A 25,450-nucleotide genomic window follows, 5' to 3' on the forward strand; every position below is an offset into this window, starting at 1 on the left:
GAGGTTTAGTACAGTGTTCATGATTGTGTCATCTCTCACTGTTGAAGGGATATTAGGCGTTAATTTTTTGAACCAATATAAAGCAGTCGTTAACATGAGAAATGGTTCGATGGAGTTGAAACGAGATTCGGAGGAAATTACATTAAGATTCGACGATTGCTTACATGGTAAAGATAACGCACACTTAGCATTATGTCTGGCGGTAAAGTCCGGTAGACAGGCACAGAATACGGGGTTCGAACAAGAGAAGAAGGAAATTCATAAATGTTTGGAGGAGGAGATCAGGGAGAAAATCTGGCATTTACGAGGGACCACGGTCTACGGGGAATTGCAGAAAATTTTATACGAGAATAGAAAGGTATTTAAACATGCTGCGGGTACAATAAGAAATTTTGTGTATAGATTCAAGGTCAAGCCACATAAACAGTTTAGGGCCCAAGTGTACCCGATACCTGTTGTGTACAAAGAAAGAGTGGAAGCTGAGATCGAAAGCATGCTACAACAAGGGATTATCGAACCAGCATCCAGTCCGTACAACAGCCCTTTAGTTTGTGTTGAAAAAAGGGATGGGTCAATTAGGTTAGTTTTGGACGCAAGAAGGATTAATAAGATAATAGAGCCAGAGACAGATCGGCCGCTGACACTTGACGAATTGCTACAAAAGTTCCACGGGATCAGAGTTCTCAGCTCAGTTGATTTGAGAATGAGTTTCTGGCAGGTGGAGTTAGACAGGGGGTGTAGAAAATACACTGCTTTCTTGTGCTATGGGAAATCGTATAAATTCCGGAAACTACCATTTGGGTTAAATGTATCGTCCGCGGCATTTATCAGAGCGCTAAATACTGTCATTCCTAATGAAATAAAAGACAAGGTAACACAGTACGTGGATGATGTCCTGATAGCAGAAAGAAACTGGGAAGACCACAATAGAACGTTAGGCATATTGCTCGGTGCACTGGAGAGACATGGGGTGACCGTGAATTTGGGAAAGTCAGAATTTGGACGAAAAGAAATCGAGTTTCTAGGTCACATTGTGACACCAGAGGAAATAAGACCAAATCCAGACAAACTCGAAGCAATCAGAGATTTTCCGGTGCCAAGAACAAAACGTCAGCTACGGGGTTATTTAGGATTAATCAATTTTTACAGGAGGTTCATTAAGATTGCGGGTGCAGCGACACCCAGACTATGTCAGCTGACTGGAAAGAAAACGGTATGGAATTGGGACCCTGTCGCACAGGAAGAGTATGAGGCGTTAAAGAAGGCACTGCTATCGGCACCTCTCCTCGGGCATCCAGACCTAGGGAAAGAGTTTTGTATGGCCACGGACAGTTCCCGTAGTGGACTTGGGGTAACATTGTTCCAAGAGCAAGAGCAAGGAGGAGAAGTAATACAACAACCTATTGCATTTGCGAGCCGAGTTCTTAGCAAAGCTGAGAGAAATTACACGGTAACTGAGCTTGAAGCTTTGGCAATAGTATGGGGTTTTAGTAAGTTTAGATACTATTTGTATGGAAGGCATACTAAAATCTATACTGACCACAAGTCACTACAGTTTCTGATGTCGGCCAAACTTAACCATAGACGACTCTCTAGGTGGGCACTCTATTTACAGGAGTTTCAGTTTTCGGTCATGTATATTCCTGGGCCACAGAATATAGTGGCAGATGCGTTGTCAAGGAACCCAGTAGGTCATGGTCAATGCTTTGATGAGGAGGTAAACGAGAACAGATATGATATATTGTATATGCAGGGCGTGCCGTTCGAGAAATACATAGGGGCGGTACTCACAAATATCGCGAAAGAGCAGGATAAAGACGCATCATGGAGAATGGTGAAGGACAGAGTTAGAGCGAACTTAGATGCCAATATATCACGTTTTTATACAATTCAGAACGGGGTCCTTTTCTACCGTAGAAATCCGAACACACAGGACTGGGTGTTGTGTATACCAAATGAAATAGTCAACAAGTTGATCTGGTACACGCACCTAAGTTACGGGCATTACGGGGCAAGGAAATGCTGTAAGAAGTTAAGGGAATCAGTTTATTTCATTAGTATGGAGAGGAGGATCAAGAACGTGCTTGATAGTTGCAAATTGTGCCAGAAGGCAAAATCGTTAACAATCTCATGCAAAGCACCGCTTTTTCCGATAGTGCCAGGTAGACTGAGGGAATTCGGAGCAACAGATTTGTTTGGCCCGCTACCTAAGTCAGTGCAAGGATATAGATATGTTTTAGTAGCAGTGGAATTGGTGTCAAAGTATGTGACTTTTACCGCATTGAAACGTGCGACGGGAAGGACAGTAGCAGCAGCAATCGTTAAAAACTTTTTGCGAGAAGTAGGAACTGTAGAAAAGTTCATAGCTGAAAATGGACCGCAATATAGATCCAGACAATGGCTAACCACACTGAAGAGAAGAAGGATAAAACCGGTGTTCATATCCCGATACCATGCTGCAAGTAACCCCAGTGAAAGAGTGGTAAAAGAACTGGGAAAATTGTGTAAGGTCTATTGCCATAGGCAACACAGAAGTTGGAGTATTTTTCTCAAAGATTTTCAGGACATCCTCAATGAGCTACCATATGGAGCAACTGGTTTATCACCAATTACGGTACTAAAGAATGAACCACCACCAGACCGAGTCAGGGAGCTGGTAGATTTTCCGCGATCAGGAAAGCAGAGGCACACAGAAATTGTCAAGGTTGCGATAGAGCGTATTAAGAAAGCAGCTAAGGATAGGCAGGAGAAGCAGAAAGGAAAGATCCGTAAGATCGAATTGGCAGTAGGAGACAAGGTTCTAATAAAAACTCATCGATTATCGAAGAAGCACAGATTCCTAACTAGCAAATTTTTTACTGTGTATAGTGGACCATTCAGAGTGAGGCGGATTGTCCATGAAAATGCTGTACTGATTGAGACGATCAAGGGAAAACAGTCTCGTGGGCTTCATCACATTTCTAACATCAAATTATGGAAAAGTTAAGGATAGATCTAAAGTAGGCAATTTATGGTAGTTAGTCAGTGTATTTATTTGTGGTGTGTAACGTTGTGCAGGGTCAAATCGAACATAGGAATTTTCAGGCGGGATGTCAGGAAGTATGACGGAATAGACTGGTCGAATGAGTCATGGACAGGAGCCGACAGGGTGGTGTATGTACGTATTTTTTGTCATATGAATAAGGATCAAGCAGAAACGACGTGATGATTAATGAGTGGATAAAGGTGGTAGACAGAGAAACGACGTGATAAATAGTAGTGGATAAAGGTGATATATATAAGGAAAGAAGCGACGTGAAGCAGTGGGATTAATAAAGAGAGATTCGACGTGATGAAACAGTGGTAAATAAAGGTGAGTAGAAGTAATAATGTGGAGATGTCTTAGATGTATGTTACAGAGAGGCCTGTGTATGCTGCAATAGAGATTGATGCCAATGGCGAAGGAAGACCAGGAAATGATGGAGTAATGGACGGACGGAGAGCCGAAATACGAATGAAGAGATGAGGACAACTGCACAATGTGAAAGGACATAAAGGGAGTATGAGACCCAGATGGTGAACGTTGTGGAATACTGACGTAAGATGTAATATAAGTGTAGATCTAATTCTTAGCATAACATTTGCGATTTGGCAAAAATAATATTTTTTGTTGTTGTTGAAGCCTGGTACCAGTATAACTAATCAAAACGGTACCAATAATGTGTACTGTTATTTTGCAGGTTGAATAATTTGTGTATTTTTTGTTCTTAGATGAAATGTCGCAATTCTAAGTTGATATTTAGCATAAAGTGAATGCAGAGGTAAGCCGATGGAGAGAGGTGCCAGAGTGAAAGCACGAATTCGGAGACTGGAATGCTATCTCTGAAACAGCTTCATGTGTTATGTGGTTGAGTATAAGGGAGCAAAGGTATGGTATGTTGTCGTGAGTGTGGTGGTGTTAAGGTTAGCTGACTTCTAGACCTATTCTGTTAGTGTATTAATGGATTGAATGAGAAGGAAAATGTGATGTCTGGTGAGTGAGAGTCGTAGAGTAGTGTGACCAATGCGCACACTCCTGTGAAGGGGATGCTACCGATCCATAACTAAAACATTATTGTGTATTGTTTGATTGGGATGAACCTCGATGGCAGGTCAGGATCTGACATCATGTGGATGGTTCATACATGTCCTAGAAATGTTGTTATATATAATAAAAAGGTAAAATATATAGAAAGATACTAATTTCAGTCTGTCACAAGCACAAAGGTGCATTGTATGTTGTAGATTTAGAGTCATCAGTTTCTAAAATGTTTGTTGTGTTAGGATGTTAAAGTAGTTTACTATTTAATAACATGTGGTAGGTAATTGTGAGCTGTGTAGATTATTTCTTATTTTTTTGTTAGAACACTTTCAAGGGGCATTAATTTCAGTCTGTCACAAGCACAAAAGTTCATTGTATATTGTAGTTTTAGAATCAACAGTTTCTAATATTTTCACTGTGATAGGATGTTAGAGTAGCCTACTATTTGATATTGTAATTATGAGCTGTATAGATTGTTTATTATTCCTTTTGTTTTTTTTTTTGTACTTCATGTTTTGTATGAGGGACGACAGGCAATCAATAGCACAAGTGTGGGCTGTATATAGAAAAGAGATAAATGTTGATGTTGTATTCTTTATTACCAATGTATCTAATAGATCATACATGTAATCAATGAGTATTTAAATAATGTAAGAATATCCTTTTGTCTGTAATGTTGCGAGATGCACGGAAGGATCCGACTGATTGGGTGTCGTAACGCCCATACCGCTAACGGGCCGAGCTGACGTCGCCATGGCGACGGGCGACAGAGCCGCGGCACTCCCCACTCCACTGTCAGACGGGGTACACTCCACGCGCCCGCCACAGCAGGTCAACGGCCTGGGGCGACACGCACGTACCACTGGCCATTCATAAGTTCCGCCACCCTTACGACTGGGGAAAGTATCCCGCGGAGGCAACAGCGGGTGGTTTCTTCTGCTCAACGGCGCGCGCAGCGGCGCTACTGCAGAATGGACGAGGCGCGGCAGAGCCCGGCGGGCATTTGTTACCAGCAACTATTAACTAGTACTGAACTGTGGAGCCGTGAAACAAGATGACTGCTCGATACATCTCCATAAGATGGAAAGTGAAGGACTGGTGTTTCCACGTTGTGAGTGGTGGAAAAGATTTTGTCTTTAGCACACAGGACGATCGTTTTGTTTTGTCTTGACCACTGAATGGTGGGATCCATAAACTTTTGGCAGTGACTTGTTAAGTGTGCTTTGTGAATTGCATGTGGGACGCTTGGTATTCTTGAAGAGAACAGTTGTCGTTTGGTGACTAATTATTGTAATTACGCAAGAAACTAGAGTGGGACATTGACATTTGCGTCTGTAGTAGGAGACATTTCTTGAATTGGTGCGGGAATAAGTGCTGTTTGATGGAACTTACGACTTTTAATTACACCATGAACTGAAAGGACAGAACCGTGGGTAATAGTAGTTGTAGGGCCATTTCTGGACGACCGGATTCGTGTGGATGGTACGCTGAGTGTGACTATGACATTTGTGTTTAATGTGAGATACAGTTTACTGTTCAGTGCGTATTCAAAATGCCGATTTGAGTGACTTAAAGACTTTCGTCCGGGAAACCATGGGAGAGCTTTGACACTGAGACAGTGTTTCTAGGGAACCTGTCAGCAACTTTTTTGACCCCAAGAAAATCACAGAATGAAATGTTTCCGTGTGACTCGCAAGATAGGGAAAAATGTATTTGTACTTGTAATTGTGTAAATTTTTTTTATATGTTTCATTCCTGAAGGGACAGCAAGTGTAATTGTATTTCATTAACATTTGTGTTTAGAATAGTTAGTGTTTGTTTTTTGTTTGTTCTGGGTTATCAAGTTCACGTAGCATGTTTATTAGAATATTTGGTACAATGATGCTCTAATTATTAGCCAGTGGCGTAATACTAACGTAGTGGCTCTTGTAGCATTGATCAGTAAGGTTGTCACAGGGGACAAGGGTTTGCATTGCACAACAAATATCGGAATTAACTGATGCATTTTGATGTCGTGGACAGTAATGATCTTATTGGTGTGTTGACTGAAGCCACTTATTTGCATTATCACAGTGGTGATATTTCACATTAAAGTGTAACGAAGGCTAGTCGAAATGCAAGTTCTTGTCGTCTAAATGTGTGACAACAGAGAAATGAACAGTAGAGTAAGATACGAGAGCTACTGGTAGATTCAAGCACTTATTGCTAACTATTTATTGCGTGTATTGATCAAAGTTGATGGACTGACTAGCTCAGCAGCAGGCATTTGTACTGATGGATAAGGATAAGGTTAACCTCACTGTCGAGTAGTTGTGGCAATTGCTTAGGTGATGATAGTTAATGAAGTATGACATGATGTCTTAGACGAACTATATTACGTAACCAGTATGTAACTTGTGGTATATTTCATTGTTTTTCTTCTCAGTTTTATTTCTCTGTAGGTTTGAGGTATATTTTAGAGTAATGGTATGGAGCCTGACATTCTACACGTAACTAGTGTACGCAATGTTTTTCTTTTGTTGATTTTGTTTTGTATTTAGACATTGCCGTGTAAAGATTATTACAACGCAATTTATGAATGTCAGATTACTTGTTCTGTGTTTGGACGGTGAGCTATTTAAAATTTCACGAGTACAATTAGTATTTTTCATTTGTTTTAGAATTATTGAAGTTTGGATTACTCGTAAAAATAACGGAGATCCCAGTAACTAAGCAAATTTTTATCTCACCATTATTTTTTTTATTTCTTTGATGTGATGTTTTAGTTGTCATGTGGATTGTTATAAATTTGTATGTGTACGTTACTCCGGATTGTGGAGAGTACAATAATGCAACAACTGTCAATAATTTGGTAAAGTAACAACATTTGGTCGTCAATTTGAGGTCACCAGGGGCTAAAATCTCCTCTTGGGTATTTTGATGAATTGCTACGTTTGTTTTAATACAGTTTTCTTAAAAAAAAAAATGTTCGGAACTACCCTCGCATTGCAAGGATAGTACCGTGCCATTTTTTTCTGCATGGGTAGCCGGTGGTGAAAGGGTACAGTACCGCCCGACATGGAAAATAGGTACGAAATACTTCATCATTTTTGTCAGAACAACACATTTTTTGTGTAAAAATAACTCAATTTCAATTAATACAGCGAAGCCGGATACCAGTGTGGGAAAGAATGACAATTTATTTATTTAATTGATCGCATGTGCACTCCCACAAAATAAATCCCTACATCCAGTTTGGTGAGATCTGTGAAATGAATGAATGTATGGTCGTCTGCTAACCGCAGATAGTGAATGTGGATATATGATCATCTTTGAGTCGATCCTTTGGCCACCTTTGGTGGGACCAAAGAGATGAAAGGTACCAGAGCTTTGAGCTCCTGAAATGTGGTTGACCAATACGGTAGCAAGGTGCTTCCCCCACCTCGACAGAGATGGGAGACGACCTGGAGAACGGCCATGTTTCAGCACTCTGCCGCTGAATCTTGTGCTGTTAAGATCTGTTTTAGTTGTGCTCCGTAATGACGAAAGAGTGGAGACATGGTATGCATGTGGAATATTTAAGAGTAGTTTGAACTAATAATTTCTCTATCTCAGGAACTTTTGTGGGGAGAATTAAATGTCAGGCAGGTAACATTAATGGGATTGTAGTAATCTTCGGAAGTGACCAACGGTCACAATGAAACCACGTGTAGCAATAAGTTGAAATACTTCCGTGTGCTTAAGTTAAGCTGAATTACTAGCGTGTGTACAATAAGTTGAAATATTTAAGAAATAGCGTGTGTACCATAAGCTGAAATATTTAAGAAACGGCGTGTGCAGGACTTGAAATTAGAGACGAGTACTTCCACGTGGTGAGTACTGTGTGAGTCTCAATCTGTGTATGAGACATAGGATAAAGAGAAGTACTCGTCCATGGTATCAGTTGAGGACTCGCGTGTGTGCTTAATATTAAACTGCATGATATGATTCCGTGTGACGCTAGATTTAAACTCTGAGAGAGAATCAAGGTGAGTCGGCCGTCTATCCAGCAACGCCACTTGGCTTGCATTGCACAGGAAGACGTGCATTTATCTCCAGAGTTCACAGTAGGAAAGTAGAATTACAAAGTGGGGCAGTGTCGTGTGAAACTGGGATAAATATTGATTGAAGTGGGAAAGCTGAAAGTGATAATGTTGTAACCATTCTTTGTGTAGTATTTCATATTGTTGTGTGGTGTATGTCATGCAATTTGGGTATGTGTGGTTTGCATGGGGGAGTAGCAAGGTAGTTTCAAAAGATTTGTGGGTTATGCTTGTTCCTTCTGTACCGCTCGGTCTGGAGGAAAGTTTCGTGATGATTGTGAGAGTCGAAGTGTGAGGTATAATAAAAGATCCACCAGCCTATCCAGAAAGTGCACTGTAGAGTTAAATAAATTACGAGACCATAATGATTCACTAATGTAAAGCCATGCCCACTGGGCGGAATTTCTCATGTGTTATTGTTGTAGGTTGTAGAATTTGTGTGTTTAAAAAGATCGGTGGCCTTTTCCTTCGAATTGTATGTTATCATGATGTCCCGAATTTATAATGTGTACGCCATCCATATTCAGTGCGGTGGCCACGTGTTGATAAAAGCCGTTAAATAATAGACAAAAAGAAAATGTGGTATTGCCAGTGTGTAGTGTACAGTCTGAGTTCTGTAATTCACTGATAGTCAGATATGCGTTTCCGTTGCGTAGTATTCATACAAAAGGATAATTTGTAACTAAATAGTAAGATACGAGAATTCATGTTACTCGATAAATTAAGGAAGAATCCACTCGCTTGGCAAACCACTCATCTTGCAGGCCTGACTGCTTGATGCCACAGTATGAGTAAGGTACGTGGGTGCCTCTCAAGCTGACACCCTATATTGTCACATTGTCAAAAGCTTTTTCTAGGTCAATGAAGGTACGATAAGTCCATCTCGTATTTATACCTGTTCTTCTCTCCAACAGTATGTGCAACACCAAAATTGCTTTTCTTGTTCCTCTGTCTTCTCTAAATCTATATTGGCCTTCTCCAACATACTTAGCTACCTTCTCTTTTATACTGTTCTTAACCATACTAATGTGTATTTTGGAGGCATGCGACACCATTGATGGCGTTCTATGATTGGTGCAGGCTGCCTTTCCCATTTTAGGCGTGGGAAAGGTTCTGCACTGTGTGTGGTCTTCTGGCATGATTCTTCTTCGGTAGCAGTCATTTATTACTCTGAATAATTGGTTGTTCATATTTTTAGCTAAATTTTTCAGCAGCTCTGCAGGGAAATCAACAACACCAGTAGCTTTTGCTTTTTTGAGACTCCGAAGATGATGTTCAAATTCATGTCTCATGATGGGGGATCTTGTATTTCACACTCATTGATTATTTCAGTTGGATTATTTTCATTCCTGACGTCCTGACCATCATAAAGTTCTTCTATGTTTTCTTTTCAACAAGTTCATACCTCTGCAGCGAGTTTTTGCCTGATTATTTGGCACCTCCTCCCCCCCCCCCCCGCACCTCCCCCCCCCCCACGCACACACACGAGCGCATACACACACACACACACATACACACACACACACACACACACACACACACACTCACACGTACGCGCTTTGCTAAACACCCTAGGTGCACGCAGTTACACAGTCCCCCACGGGCCTCTGGCAGAGAACGGTACGCCTTCAATTTTGCGCCACGAGTGGAATACGCTCTTCACGTTAGATTTGTTTAAGGTCCCAGCAATGTTGACGGAAGGTCGCCCTGCGTAGAGAGAAACCGTCAGGCTCTCGCTTTCTTCCGTCTTTTTTAGGTCCTATTTTTGTGGAGGTAGCGTTTTATTTGTGCTCGCGAGTAGCCCTTGTGAGAAAGGCTTCGCGCAGGTCCTTAGCTGCGCTGTGTGGCCCGTCATATACGGACGTTTAGGTAAAGGACCATGTGGATTGTCCTCCTGTAAATTGTACGCTCACCGTTCTGTCAGAAACACTTTTAGCCGGACAATTTAGTAACACTAAGCACCCATATTTTTCATTCTCCGTACTGAAGTATAGAAGATAGAGTGCAAAAAGTCAAATCAATGTCTATAGCATTTGTAGATTAAGAGAAAACTTTGGACAATGTTGTCTGGAGTACACTCTTCGAAATTATGAAGGTACCAGAGGTAAAAAAACAGTGAACGGAAAGTTATACACTACTTGTACAGGAACCAGACCGCAGGTATAAGAATGTAAGTGCAAGAAAAGGAAGCAGCAGTTGAGATATGAGTGAGACATGATTGTACTGCTAACCTACATTTTTCAATCTGTAAATTGTGCAAGAAGAAAAGGAAGCCAAGGAGGAATTTGGGTAGGGAATTAACTTTCAGGGAGAAGAAATAACAATTTTGTGGTTTTCGACTACACTGTAGTTCTGACGGGGACGGCATGGACTGGGAAAAGTAGCTAAGCAGAATGAATGGTGACTTGAAAAGAGGCTATAAGACGACTATCAACAGCCGGCCTCTGTGGTCGAGCGGTTCTAGATGCTTCAGTCCGGAACTACGCGGCTGCTACGGTCGCAGGATCTAATCCTGCCTCGGGCATGGATGTGTGTGATGTCCTCAGGTTAGTTAGGTTTAAGTAGTTCTAAGTCTAGGGGACTGATGACCTCAGATGTTAAGTCCCATAGAGCTTGGAGCCATTTTGAAAGAGTATCAACGAAAGTAAAACAAGGATAATGAATGTAGGTGAACTGAATTTGAGTGATCCTAATACAATTGGGTTAAGAGAAGTAAAATTAAAAGTAATCGACGAGTTTTGCCATGTGGGAAGCAAAATAACTGGTAATGGCCGAAGTAACAGGATATAAAATGCGGACTCACAGTAGCAAGACTATTGTTTCTCAAAAACAGAAATTTGTTAGCATCGAGTATGAATTTAAATATTAACAATTCTTTTTTGAAGATATTTATCTGGAGCGTAGCCTTTTGCAGAAGTTATACTTAGACGATAAAAAGTTAATACACGAAGAGAATACAAGCTTTTGAAATGTGGTGGTAGAGGAGAATATTGAATATCTGATAAGTAAACTGGATAACTAATGAAGAGGTACTGAACAGAATTGGAGAAAGCAAGAAGGTTGTGGCACAACTAGACTAAAAGAAAGGATCGATTTACAGAAAATATCCTGTGGCAGCAAGGCACTGAAGACAGTTGACGAATATCTGAGCGTACGGATTTGATTTCCAGATATGTGAGTGGCTCGAAGATTTCTTAAGTAATAGAACCCAGTTCGCTATTCTCGACAGCGAGTTTTCATCAGAGACAAGGGTATTGTTAGGTCTGCCACACACGGCCCCTGCTAGTCAGACTACACTCAAGACACCCCTGTGTTCCATATAACATACACAAGCACTTGCAGGCGCAACTAAGAGGAAAACAATTCTTCAGAACAAACAGAACTTGCTAGAGACTAATGCGAACCTTTTTCTGCAGAGGTCGCCTCACAGATCCAAGGGAAAGTTGGAGTATTCGGCCGGCCTCCGCCGGCTTTATAAGGCCAGCGCAGCAGCAGTACAGCCAGTTCCTCGCCGAGCCAGGACCAGCTCCGACAGACCTCACCGACGCTCTTGATGAATGGTTGTCTACAAGTTATTTGTTTTTGTGTATATATAGTGATTGTTCGAGAAGTGTACTTCAGTTTCAATAAACGACACTATACTGAGTGTTCTATAATACTGAGTATTCTCCAGGTATTGTCAAGCTGGTTTGTACGCCACTGCACTTTAGTAACCTTCGTCCTAACGATGCTGGCATCCCCTTGCCTTCTTCTAACCTTTGACCTGACTCATCCAGTCAGTTATTAAGGGGAAACCCCACCCAGAAACTTAACTTTTCTTCTACTTTGCTGATAACAACCAAATTTTAAAGTCCATAACTTCACTGACTTTGTAATTCTGCAAATTTTTAATACGTTTTTTAGCGATATTTTGAAAACCAACTTCGCATACTAAGAGCTGAGTTTTCGCATTCCAGATTCTTTAGGTACATTCACAAGACATTGTTCAAAAGTTCTGTGCATTCATTTTATGAGGAAAGTTTTTAATTTACTTTCAGTATTTTTTTTCAAATTTCAAATTTAAATTTTCTTTAATGATCAAAACATAGATGTGATAGTAAAATACACAAACTTACTGCAAAAATATCATTGAGATTGTTCAATATTTAGAATGAAAAACTTGGTATTACCATTACCTTCGTTCTTCGTTTGTTTGATTTGCCGTAGTTTAATAATGTCTGATAAGACTTGCAGCATTCTATTCACTTCTGTGAGGCAATGGTTTGTGAACAGGAACATTTCTGAAATGGGCAAGCCTGCCTAATGTCCCGACCTGAACCCAGTGGAGCACCTTCGAAACGAGTTGGAATATCGACTTTGCTCCAGACTCCGCGTCCCACATCACTATCTGGTCTGTCTTGGGAAGAATAGGCTGCCATTCCTCTACAGACAGTCAGGCAGCACATTGAAAGTATCCCCAAGGCATGAGAAATGGGCGAAGCATAAACACACCCCACATTAAGGTCCACTGATAAGCGTCAAGATAATTTTGATCACATAGTGTCAATGTGATTTGTTTCAATAATTCGTAGTTTTAATTTTAAACCTTTATTTACTTGCGGGATATAGGAGTCCCGGCAGATTCAGTGTGGTACTATGTAGCTCAACAGCCCGTTGGACCCGTTGGGGCAGTAAGTTCCTATTCCTTTAAGTTTGTGCTTGCTACGCTTGATGTCAGCACAGCCTGTACGCCATTTCTAAACCTATGTTCTTTGGTCTACAATGATTTCAGCGTTAATTGAGGCCTAGCGTACACTATTGTGTACGAAGTATGCACTGAGACGACGAAAGTCGTGGGGTAGCGATAAGCACACATGCAGACGACAGTAGTATCGCCTACACAAAGTATGAAAGGGAATTGCATTGGAAGAATTGTCATTTGTACTCAGGTGATTCATGTCAATACTTTTCCGACGTGATTATGGTCGCACGACAGAAATTAAGATACTCTGAACGCGGAATGGTAGTTGGTGCTAGACGCGTGGGACATTCCGTTTCGAAAACTGTTAGGCAATTCAGCATTCCGAGATTTACTGTGTAAAGAATGCGTTGAGAATACCACGTCACGGGAGACTCAGTGCCCGACGGTCTTCACTTAACGGCCGAGAGCAGAGGCATTTGAGAAAAGTTGTCAGTGCGAACACAAAGCAATACTGTGTGAAATAACGGCAGAAATCACTTTGAGACGTACGACGAACGTATCCGTTAGGACAATGCGGCGAAATTTGGCGTTAATGGGCTGTGGCAGCAGACGACCGACGCGAGTGCCTTTGCGAGTGCCTTTGTTAACAGTACGACATCGCGTGCAGCGCCTCTCCTAGGCTCGTGATCATATCGGTTGGACCTTAGATGACTGGAAAACCGTGACCTCGTCAGATGAGTCCCGATTTTAGTTGGAGAGAGCTGATGGCAGGGTTCGAGTGTGGCGCAGACATCACGAAGCCGTCACCCCAAGTTGTCAACAAGGGACTGTGCCAGCTGGTGGAGGCTCCATAACGATGTGAACTGTATTTACATGGAATGGACTGGGTTCTCTGGTCCACGTGAACCGATAATTGACCGGAAATGGTTATATTCAGCTACGTGGAGTCCATTTGCAGTCATTCATGGACGTAATGAACCCAAACAACGAAGGAATTTTTATGGATGACAATTCACCATGTCACCGAACCACAGTGGTCTGCGATTTGTTTGAAGATCATTCTCGACAGTTCGAGCGAATAATTCGGCCTACCAATCTTACATTTATGGGACATAATCGGGAGATAATTTCTTGCACAAAATCCTGCACTGGCAGCACTTTCGCATGTAGAGGCAGCATGGCTCTATATTTCTGCAAGAGACTTCTCACAACGTGTTGAGTCCATGTGGCTTCAAACTGCTGTACTCTGTCTCTCTTTCCAAGCATTTACCCCGATGTGCGGGGGTCTGCTGTATAAATACTGATTTGGTATAGTTAACTTTTGAAGGGGTGGCTGGATGCCATTCCTGTCGCCACCTCATACCCCCCTGGGATGGAAATGGTGTACCCCAACTGTCGGCGTCTAGTGTAAATCATGAAATAGTGAGAATGTGTTCCAAATGTCTGCGAGTCGTGTAACAGAGGCGGGACATGGGGACCAGCCCAATATTCACCTAGTGGGATGTGGAAAACCGCCTAAAAACCACATCTAGGCCCTCGTCGTTAATCCGCCGGGCGGATTCGATCCGGGGCCGGCGCACCTACCCGAGCCCAGGAAGCAGCGCGTTAGCGCTCTCGGCTACCCTGGCAGGTCTTCGAACTGCTGCACTACGACTGGCAAAAGGAGGTCCGACACGATATTAGGTGGTATCCCATGACTTTTGTCACCTCAGTGTGTTTTGAAATCGACTGTGTGTGTAACTCTTGCTTCTAAAATAATAAAAAAAATATCTAGGAGCATCAGAGCATTGAAAAAAATTTCGTTCCTCAAGAAGAATAACAGATCTGAGAGGATTAAACCGACTATGAAATGTTACGAGTTTGACTTAATTACACTTCTGGGCATTAAAATTGCTGCACCACGAAGATGACGTGCTACAAACGCGAAATTTAACTGACAGGAAGAAGATGCTGTGATATGCAAATGATTGACTTTTCAGAGGATTCACACAAGGTTGGCGCCGATGGCAACACCAACAATGTGCTGACATGAGGAAAGTTTCCAACCGATTTCTCATACACAAACAGCAGTTCACCGGCGTTGCCTGGTGAAACGTTGTTATGATGCCTAGTGTAAGGAGGAGAAATGCGTACCATCACGTTTCCAACTTTGATAAAGGTCGGATTGTACCCTGTCGCGATTGCGGTTTATCGTATCGCGACATTTCTGCTCGCTTTGGTCGAGATCCAATGACTGCTAGCAGAATATGGAATCGGTGGGTTCAGGAGGGTAATACGGAACGCCGTGCTGGATCCCAACGGCCTCGTATCACTATCAGTCGAGATGACAGGCATCTCATCCGCATGGCTGTAACGGATCGTGCAGCCACGTCTCAATCCTTGAGTCAACAGATGGGGAAGTTTGCAAGAAAACAACCATCTGCACGAACAGTTAGACGACATTTGCAACAGCATGGACTATCAGCTCGGAGACCATGGCTGCGGTTACCCTTGACGCTGCATCACAGACAGGAGCGCCTGCGATGGTGTACTCAACGACGAACCTGGGTGCACGAATGGCAAAACGTCATTTTTTTCGGATGAACCCATGTACTCTTTACAGCATCATGACGGTCGCATCTGTGTTTGGTGACATCGCGGTGAACGCACATTGGAAGCGTGTATTCGTGTTCTCCATACTGGCGTATCACCCGGCGTAATGGTATGGGGTGCCATTGCTTACACGTGTCGGTCACCTATTGTACGCATTTATGGCACTTTGAGTAGTGGATGCTACATTTCAGATGTGTTACGACCGTGGCTCTACCCTTCATTCCATCCCTGCGAAACCCTACATTTCAGCAGGATAATGCACGACCGCATGTTGCAGGTCCTGTACGGGTCTTTCTGGATACAGAAAATGTTCGACTGCTGCGCTGGCCAGCACACACTCCAGATCTCTCACCAATTGAAAATGTCTGGTCAATGGTGGCCGAACAACTATCTCGTCGCAATACGCCAGTCACTACTCTTGATGAAGTGTGGTATCGTGTTGGAGCTGCATGGACAGCTGTACCTGTACACGCCATCCAAGCTCTGTTTGACTCAATGCCCAGGCGTATCAAGGCCGTTATTACGGCCAGAGGTGGTTGTTCTGAGTACTGATTTCTCAGGATCTAATGCACCCAAATTGCGTGAAAATGTAATCACGTGTCAGTTCTAATATAATATATTTGTCCAATGAATACCCGTTTATCATCTGCATTTCTTCTTGGTGTAGCAATTTTAATGGTCAGTAGTGTATATAAAATTGTGCCGCATAATGCCGGAGGACACGTGCATCTAGGCGCCAGGTATTGCGGCGGCTGGGCGTCTCAGTGACTCACCAGATGAAGGGCACGATGGTGATGGTGTAGGAGAGGGGCCGCAGCGCGGCGGGCAGCCGCACGTCGCGCACCAGGCGCTTGGCGTCTCCGCCGTGCGCGTGCGCGGCCGCGCTGCCGGGGGCAGAGTCTGCGGCGCCGGCCCCGCTGCCGCCCGCGGCGGAGGCGCACTGCTGCAGCGTGACGTGGCGCGTCACCACGGCCACCACCACCAGCGCCGCCACCGCCGCGCCCGCCGCCACCAGCAGGCAGCGCCGCGACGCGCGCGGACCGCGCCCCGAGCACGGCCCCGCGCCAGTCTTGGGCGCCACCCCCAGCTCGCTGCCGCCGTCCATCACCTGCCCTGCGCACACGAGAGCGCCACTTCAGTTAAGACATCCATACAGATGCTGCACTTCGATAATTTCTGTTTCGCCCTCTAGAGACACGAAGGCAATAAGGAATGACATTTTCACTCTGCAGCGGAGTGTGCACTGACATGAAACTTCCTGGCAGATTAAAACTGTGTGCCGAACCGAGACTCGAACTCGAAACCTTTGCCTTTCGCAGGCAAGTGCTCTACCATCTGAGCTACCCAAGTACTACTCACGCCCCGGCCTCACAGCTTTACTTCAGCCAGTACCTCGTATCCTAGTTCTCTCGTACGAAGTAGGAGACGAGCTACTGGCAGAAATAAAGCTGTGAGGACGGGGCGTGAGTCGTGTTTGGGTAGCTCAGATGGTACAGCACATGCCCGCGATAGGCAAAGGTCCCGAGTTCGAGTCTCAGTCCAGCACGCAGTTTTAATCCGCTACTTTAGTTTAGAGACAATTCAGGAGTAAATATCGTAAGCCACCATCTCAAAGGCAAACTGTTATTAATTGGCACAAATGTTTCATAAAAGCACAAGCAGTTGCCACTATACATCAAGGCTCGCATCATAATATTTGTCAGGAAATTGATTACAGATGGGATATTTGTCGCGTTACAAAACGTAACTACAATGAACATTTGTAACTAAAACTTGAAGATATACTGCTTTCACTGCTCCGTCAAATATTTCTGTAAATTATTTACCTTTTTCACAATTGAACGTTATTTTTGTGTAACTAATTTATAAAACCCCATTACTATATGGCCACCACATAAGTAATAATTTTAAATAAAAATTAAATTTTTATCATAAGGCGTTTTAAATCGAACCAAAAATTATAAAATACTTTTTCCTAGTCCCGTACAGATTCCACCCCCATAACAATAGTCCGCAAAATTATGAGTTCTGAGTATCTTTACTAGCCAATTATTCTGAATCTAACTTAAACTTCTTCACAGGTTTCACGAAGTTATTGGATCTTGGCTAGCAACAGGTTGTCCTATTTAAACTGTAAATTGCAATTTTATTCCTTTTATTAACCTGTGTTAAGCTCAAATATTTCATTTAATTGGTAGAATTATCACATTGTAGAATTCTGTCACTCGTGTTCCCATCTATTTATATTTTATTAATCTTTGGGGCTTAAGAATCACCAGACAAATTGCCCTGGTTCTCATGCAAAATTTTTATATGTTATCTAATGAGCTGGTATGTTGTAGTACAGACAATGGCTCCACGAACTCAGCCAGAAGATGTCTGGGGAAGCATCTTCAGAACAGGGGGCTGGCACTGACTTCTTTCTGGGCACATTATCATCTTATTGTAAAGGACGTGATGTCACACCTTTTTGGAACTGCCTCGCCACATATGCAGCTCAGTAATGAAATTCATATTTAAACGGAATACTTAAATCACATGGATGAAATTGATATACCCCAGAACTAGCGACTGTTAGTAGGTAACTGATGTAGTCTTGCTGTTCTATAAGCTTAAATTCAAGTTTGCGTGTGATGTAGCAATGAGAAATGTTGAAAGTAGTGGGAGACGATGAATTGGGATGCTCAAGACCTGTAGTCGTAAGAGAGTCGCACCGCAGGGACAAGTTCTTGGAAGGGCCACAACAAGTGTTCCGGGGAGTCGCTGGCCACCGGACGGAAGCTATTGACATGCAGTAGCGCCTCAGGAAGCCAGGCCACTGTACAGAAACGCAGGGAGTATCTCCCATAGAGAAGCGCCTGGCGAAAACGTTTTACAAGCAGGAAATGGAATGAATACTACTAGGCCTCTTTACCAGGAACATACCTTCGTATGCGAGATGCCGAAAACTGACCATTTTCCCTGAAAAAAAGTCAGAAAAGTGAAGATAACAATGATGAATAGGAGACCCTCGATCCTGGGGCTTTGAAATTTCGAGAGACCTCCTAACACCATCACTTTGCAGAAAGACAGTGTTCTTTGATGTGAAACGTACAGCTCTCTGAGTTAGAACCAGACACTGGACGATGATGAGGTGAGCACCTCATAGGCCGTGGAAAGAGACACAGTGAAGCTTGAAGTAATCAGAGTATGGAAGACTGATTCTAATTTCCCTACTCCTCATCTCATGTCTGTTGTATGATCTCACCATGGTGCCTATAGTACTGCAGGAGATGGTTCAAAGTGGATGAAGAATCGATCATTGGTGGAATCAACCACCCTCACCAGCGGCTTAGTCCAAATTAGCCTCAGGAGGCTGTGCGGCAGCTATCAGCATCAAAGGCTTCGGAATTTGACCTCGATCTCAAAACTCTGCTTACCATCTCTGATTTCAAATCGAATGTGAAGTAAAAGGAATCCTTCCATTGCCATGTTTTCCATAGCTCATAGTATTTGGTTGGCTCATCTCCGAATCTTCCGAGCGATCAAACTGCTCATTTTAACCAATGACTTGTCTTTTACCAAAGTCTATCGAAAAAACTAACGTCATTGTCTCTCCGTCGCTTTCCTCAACCAATGAAGTGCTCACCTCGTCACCGTCCTGTGTCTCGTTCTAACTCAGAGTTTGTTTACGTTAGCCAATAGATGTACGTTTCACATCAAAGAGCATTGTCTTACTGCAAAGCCAGAGTGTTGGGTGGCCACTCACAATTTCAAAGCCACAGGATAGAGCTCCTCCTATTCATCACTGAGATGTTTATCTTCACTTTTCTGTGTCTTGTGGGAAAATCGGAAGCTTTCGACACCTCGCATACAAAGGTGCGTTCCAGCTAAAGAGGGCTAGTTCATTTTCTGCTTGTAAAGCGTTTTCACCAGACGCTTCTCTATGCGAGATGCTATCTGCGTTTCTGCGCAATGGCCGCACTTCCTGTTGGCCAGTGACTCGTCGGAACACTTCCAAGAACTTGTCCCTGCGGTGCGACTCTCTTACGACTTCAGGTGCTTTCAACATTTCTCACTGCTGCATCACATGCGAATCTGAATTTAAGCCAACAGAACGATCAGACTACATCAGTGATCTACTAACAGTTACTAGTTCTGTGGTACATCAGTTTTATCCATATGAATCAAGTATTCCATTTACATGGGATTTTTATTACTGTGTTGCATATGTATCGAGGCTGTTCAAAAAAACTGTCTCGGCACTTCCTTTACAATACGATGATAAAGCATCCAGAAAGAAGTCAGTGCCAGCCCCCTGTTCCGGAGGCGCTTCTCCACACAACTTCCGTCTGAGCTCGTGGAGCCATTGGCTCTACTACAAAATGCCAGCACATTAGATGACACATAAAGCTTCTGCATGAGAACCGGGGCAGTTAAGCCCCAAAGTTTAATATAATTTAAACAGGTGGAAACAACGGTGACACAAAGAATTCTACAATGTGACAATTCTACCAATTAAATGAAATATTTGAGCTTAACACAGTTCATAAAGGGACGACGATGACGATGAGGTCCCATACTCCGAGGAGCGTAGGGGACGATGCGGGAGACCCGCATCGCCGACTAGGCAAGGTCCTAGCGGAGGTGGTTTGCCTTTGCCTTCCTCCGATCTCATAAAGGAAATAAACTTGTAATTTACATTTAAATAGGTTGCCATTAAATTGTTTATTGTCTATGATTTTACCTTGTTAATATTGGCATAGGTTGCCATTGTTTAATATTGATTGTTACCTTGTTAATGCTGGCTGGCATAGGTAGCCATCATTTAATATTGATTGTTTCGTAATAAATCAAAGTCATTATAACTCCTGGTTCAAAATGGCTCTGAGCACTATGGGACTTAAAATCTGAGGTCATCAGTCCCGTAGACTTACAACTACTTAATCCTAACTAAACATCACACACATCCATGCCCGAGGCAGGATTCGAACCTGCGATCGTAGCAGCAGCGCGCTTCCCCACTGAAGCGCCTAGAACCGCTCGGCCACAATGGCCGGCTATAACTCCTGTTTCACGTAATATTCATACGTTCCTCCGCCACAATCCTGCAAAATGCATTTACATACTTTTTATCGACGCCTACTAGAATCCAGTTCATTAACCTGGAGCATCTACATCTACATTTATACTCCTCAAGCCACCCAACGGTGTGTGGCGGAGGGCACTTTAGATGCCACTGTCATTACCTCCCTTTCCTGTTCCAGTCGCGTATGGCTCGCGGGAAGAACGACTGCCGGAAAGCCTCCGTGCGCGCTCGAATCTCTCTAATTTTACATTCGTGTGCTACTCGGGAGGTATAAGTAGGGGGAAGCAATATATTCGATACCTCATAGAGAAACGCACCCTCTCGAAACCTGGACAGCAAGCTACACCGCGATGCAGACCGCCTCTCTTGCAGAGTCCGCCATTTGAGTTTGCTAAACATCTCCGTAACGCTATCACGCTTACCAAATAACCCTGTGACGAAACGCGCCGCTCTTCTTTGGATCTTCTCTATCTCCTCTGTCAACCCGACCTGGTACGGATCCCACAATGATGAGCAATACTCACGTGTAAGTCGAACGAGTGTTTTGTAAGCCACCTCCTTTGTTGATGGACTACTTTTTTTAAGGACTTTCCCAATGAATCTCAACCTGGCACCCGCCTTACCAACAATTCGAATGGCTCTGAGCACTATGGGACTCAACTGCTGAAGTTATTAGTCCCCTAGAACTTAGAACTAGTTAAACCTAACTAACCTAAGGACATCACAAACATCCATGCCCGAGGCAGGATTCGAACCTGCGACCGTAGCGGTCTTGCGGTTCCAGACTGCAGCGCCTTTAACCGCACGGCCACTTCGGCCGGCTTTACCAACAATTAATTTTATACGATCATTCCACTTCAAATCATTCCGTACGCATACTCCCAGATATTTTACAGAAGTAACTGCTACCAGTGTTTGTTCCGCTATCATATAAACATGCAATAAAGGATTATTCTTTCTACGTATTCGCAATACATTACATCTGTCTAGGTTAAGGGTCAGTTGCCACTCCCTGCACCAAGTGCCTATCCGCTGCAGATCTTCCTGCATTTCGCTGCAATTTTCTAATGCTGCAACTTCTCTGTATATTACAGCATTATCCGCGAAAAGCCGCATGGAACTTCCGACACAATCTACTAGGTCATTTATATATATTGTGAAAAGCAATGGTCCCATAACACTCCCCTGTGGCACGCCAGAGGTTACTTTAACGTCTGTAGACGCCTCTCCATTGAGAACAACATGCTGTGTTCTGTTTGCTAAAAACTCTTCAATCCAGCCACACAGCTGGACTGATATTCCGTAGACTCTTACTTTCTTTATCAGGCGACAGTGCGGAACCGTATCGAACGCCTTCCGGAAGTCAAGGAAAATGGCATCTACCTGGGGGCCTGTATCTAATATTTTCTGGGTCTCATGAACAAATAAAGCGAGTTGGGTCTCACACGATCGCTGTTTTCGGAAAAAAATGGTTCAAATGGCTCTGAGCACTATGGGACTAGAACTTAGAACTACTTAAACCTAACTAACCTAAGGACATCACACAACACCCAGCCATCACGAGGCAGAGAAAATCCCTGACCCCGCCGGGAATCGAACCCGGGAACCCGGGCGTGGGAAGCGAGAACGCTACCGCACGAGCACGAGCTGCGGGCGCTGTTTTCGGAATCCATGTTGATTCCTACAGAGTAGATTATGGATTTCCAGAAATGACATGATATGCGAGCAAAAAACATGTTCTAAAATTCTACAACAGATCGATGTCAGAGATATAGGCCCATAGTTTTGACAAGAGAGAAGATTGAAGTATAATACGACCTCCCACAAGGACATGGCTAGTTTTTTCAGCACCTTTGCTTTATTGTACATTTTTTGGCAGTTATTTATGTTATTTGGGTGTTTACCTAAATCAGTGCTTCCTTGGCCTACGTAATAAAATCTTTTTAAATCTTAATGTGACTGGTGTTTATTTGGTCGCCTGGCACTTCCGCTCCCAGCTCCCGCTCACTCCCTATCAGTTATGTTACATCAGAACCAATTTTTAGATGTGCTTGGCGAAGCAATTTTCATCTCACTCGATTAATTGTAGGTAGGGAGCTTGCAATGGGTGTTAGACTAACAAAACGCACGTATAACTCAATAGAAGTCATATCACAGAGCTCGCGACTCCCCTCGCAGACGTACTGCCCCGGTTGGGTTGCGACCCGGCACGTAACAAGTGAAACAGGAGTCCAGTCTCGTCTCCGCAGGGGTCGCCGCCACCTCTTTATGTAGGCCGAGGACAAAGTGCACCTCTGGCCGCCCGCCCGCGCTTAGTCTTTTGTCAACAGGACGTGACCCGAGCACCAACCAGGGCCGGGCGAGGGGGAAGCCGGCCGCGTGCCGCCCTCTCTGCAGACGTTCCGTTCCGCCTTGTTTTCTCTCCGTGTTTACTGCTTAATGACGCCCACAGGCGAAACGCCTGTAACTACAGCAGTGGGTGTGATAGCGCCTCCGACTGGCAGCTGACCGTGTCAGCCTAAGGAAAGGGCTGTACCAGCTGACGTGTCTCAAAAAAATGGTTCTAAGCACTATGGGATTTAACATCTGAGGTCATTAGTCCCCTAAACTTAGAACTACTGAAACCTAGCTAACCTAAGGACATCACACACATCCATGTCCCAGGCAGGATTAGAACCTGTGACCGTAGCAGCAGTGCGGTTCCGGACTGAAGCGCCTAGAACCGCTCGGCCACAGCGGCCGGCTGACGTGTCTCACAAACTGACCCAAAAATGCACTCAAAGATCTGGGAGAACAGATCTGTAGAGACTTTCACGAGAATGCGAATGACGACGCACTTGACAGTTTACGGGGGGCGTTACATTGTTTTTACGCTATTTTTTCCCATCATTCACACTGCGCCACTTGACTCATCAATATAGCTGCAAGTTAGGTCGACGGACAAAAAATAGTCACCTTCAGAGAAATCATTATAAGCATCATTTTATACCATGTAATTCCGCCCCTGCACTTCATGAACGCCTGAATTCTTTTAGCAAGTGAGACCACAAGGATGTGCAGTTACATCTCATATGGGTTAAGCCTCTCCCTGAGGATCCACCAAATTGCGGGGATGCTGATGTCGGAGTTTTACCCGCGGTTCCAACACGTCCAAAGATTTTTGTATGGCGTTCAGGTCAGGTGGTTTTACAGGCCAAACGAGATGTAATAGGGTGAGGGAGCCTTCAGCAAATCAGCCATATTTTCTTTCAACCTGATGAACTTTACTGTTGCCTTGAAAAATAGGGGTATCAACAGTAGACTGATCGTCGAGACGTTGACAGAGAGGCAAAAACTGATCATTCAGACCGTTTAAATAAACATGTTTGTTCATTTAATGGTCACCTCGGAGAGTGGGCCCAATCACAGACCCACCTCTGACTTGCACCTGACCTTGCACACATTCTGGACGAAGTGCCTCATTTGGCCATCGGCACACTCGACGACGTGTGTCATTCGAATATAGGCAAAACCTTGATCTGTCAGACCATATTACGTTCCACCAGTCAGCGACTGTCCATGTTCTGTGATTTCTAGCCCATTGAAGATCGCAGCTTTATGTGCCTTACGTTAACTGAAAGTCCTAAAGAACAGTCACCACGTATTCATATATTTCATTCGCCTGGATGGGCAATTGATCCACCTTCTTCAGTGAGGATGCACCGGTACGTCCGGCCTCTTGTGGTAATCTCGAAGTAACGAGCATGAAGGAAATGGGCAGTGACTTAGGACAGGTGGCGCATAGTGAGAACATGGGTCGGCTGTGAGGCGTGCCGAGTTGCGATAACACTGTGTCCCGGATGGTGCAGTGGTTAACACATCTGGCAGGTAAGCAGGAGATCCCGGGATAGAATCCCAGTCCTGTACACATTTTCACTCGTCGCCGCTGATTCCCCGTAATATCCCGAGGCAAGTGCCATCAGTAATTCCTTCCTCCTCTTCCGCCTTCAATTTACATATAGAGTATCACGGCTGCCGATTCCGTGGTGTCTGTCCTTTCGGACATGATCTCTTGTTAACAGGCTGGGATGGACTTTTATTCACTGCCAGCAGCACTTCCTGTCTGAATTGGAAGCGATTTTGACTCACAAGGGGAGGCCGCCAATTGTGAAATGCAGATTCGATTCATACTGCGCATAATAAAAGCTCATGGCCAGAGGTGTAATGTGGCAAAGCACCAAGATGCACTTCTCAGCCGTTGTCGATAAAATCGACAGTTAAAAGAAACCGTTGCGGTGAAATTCTCTCTACGATTAATGGTATTTCTACAGCGTCGTGGCGCAGCGGTAAGCGCTGGAGTTCGTAATCCAAAGATCGCCGGATCGAATCTCACGCCATGCAATTTTTTTATTATTATTTTTTTGTAATTCAAATATATATATATATATATATATATATATATATATATATATATATATATATATATATATATATATATATATACTATTAATGAATTGCTTATGCATGTTGGTGAAGGCGGATCGCTCTCCAATTGTACCGCCTCCATTTTTCCGTTTGTCTAACAGGGTGTACCAAAGCTCTCACGTCCGCACTGATTTTCGACGATGTTATAAGTTGCGCTAGGGACCGCATCTACCTTCTTTCGAAGTTAGCACGCAACTACGCTGTTATGCGGCGGCTCGTTTCGGCCCATTCAACATCTGTCCTTCAAGTGTAACGAGCGAGAAACGAAGTTTATATTTCATACCTGCCACAGCAAGTTTGTGTTCGTGGGGTCTCTATTCTAATTCGAACGTTTGACTTACGCTATACGTATTCGTTTCGGAATATCGTTTCTACGTCTTCCGTTAACTATACGTGGTTAACATTATGAAGACAATTAATAACATTTGTGAAATACAACTTTGTTTGCGGAAAACATAATGATGTTCGAAGTCGCTAGTTTTTCCACGACAAACGACTTTCAACAACTTATTATATGCATAATT

General features: G+C 43.6%; 1 protein-coding gene across 1 annotated transcript in view; it reads right to left on the reverse strand.

The window, feature by feature from the left end:
• The window catches only part of LOC126203398 (aminopeptidase N), a 320,824-nt gene extending 304,550 nt beyond the window's left edge, over positions 1–16,274 (reverse strand). Inside the window, exon 1 of the mRNA XM_049937703.1 lies at positions 16,168–16,274. The gene's annotated coding sequence lies outside the window, so the exon portion shown is untranslated. The remainder of the gene's footprint in view (positions 1–16,167) is intronic.
• Between the last annotated feature and the right edge of the window lie 9,176 nt (positions 16,275–25,450).

This window comes from Schistocerca nitens, chromosome 9 (assembly GCF_023898315.1).
Source record: "Schistocerca nitens isolate TAMUIC-IGC-003100 chromosome 9, iqSchNite1.1, whole genome shotgun sequence".
In the NCBI taxonomy this organism is placed as follows: Eukaryota; Metazoa; Arthropoda; class Insecta; order Orthoptera; family Acrididae; genus Schistocerca; species Schistocerca nitens.